The sequence below is a fragment of the Gossypium raimondii genome, chromosome 6, assembly GCF_025698545.1.
Source record: "Gossypium raimondii isolate GPD5lz chromosome 6, ASM2569854v1, whole genome shotgun sequence".
Classification (NCBI taxonomy): domain Eukaryota; kingdom Viridiplantae; phylum Streptophyta; class Magnoliopsida; order Malvales; family Malvaceae; genus Gossypium; species Gossypium raimondii.
The window spans coordinates 8,956,270-8,956,978 of record NC_068570.1 but is presented as its reverse complement, the minus strand read 5'-3'; the positions used below and the strand labels follow the sequence as shown (position 1 = coordinate 8,956,978).

Here is a 709-nt window from a genome sequence, read left to right as displayed (position 1 = left end):
GGTACAACAATTTGTTCAGTTTGATGGTTTGCAAGACGAAAATCCAAATACTAATTTGGCTAATTTTCTAGAAGTCTATGACACTTTCAAGATAAATGGCGTTTCTGATGATGCCATTCGCTTATGGTTGTTTCCCTTCTATTTGAGGAACAATGCTAAACAGTGGTTGAATTCTTTACCACAAGGTTCTATCACTACATGGGATCAAATGATCGAGAAATTCCTACTGAAGTACTTCCCACCGGCTAAAACAACTAAGCTGAGGAATGATATCTCTTCCTTCGTGAAGATTGACTTAGAGACCCTATATGATGCATGGGAGAGGTATAAGGATTTATTGAGAATGTGCCCTCACCATGGGTTACCTCTATGGCTACAGGTTCAAACCTTCTACAACGATTTGAACCCCTCAACTAGGTAGTTGATAGATGCAGCAGTAGGTGGTACTCTGAACAATAAAACACCTAAAGTGGCTTATGAGTTTATAGAGAGGAGATGACACAGAATAATTATCAGTGGCAAGTCATGAGGACAAAGCTGATGAAAGCAGTCAGTGTTTTTAACTTAGACGCAGCCACCATGTTATCGAATCAGATAGAACTTTTAAATAAAAAAATTGATGGTTTATATGTTTCTACGCAGGTACATCAGGTGATGCAATGTGATACGAATGGAGGAGGAATGAACAATTCAGAATATTTGCCCTATA

The 709-nt window shown here is 38.4% G+C and overlaps 1 non-coding gene across 1 annotated transcript; it reads right to left on the bottom strand.

Moving 5' to 3' along the window:
* Nucleotides 1-256: 256 nt before the first annotated feature.
* LOC128042225 (small nucleolar RNA R71) lies at nt 257-363 on the bottom strand. The gene has a single exon (XR_008197430.1). It is a non-coding gene; the product is annotated as a small nucleolar RNA R71 (small nucleolar RNA).
* Between the last annotated feature and the right edge of the window lie 346 nt (nt 364-709).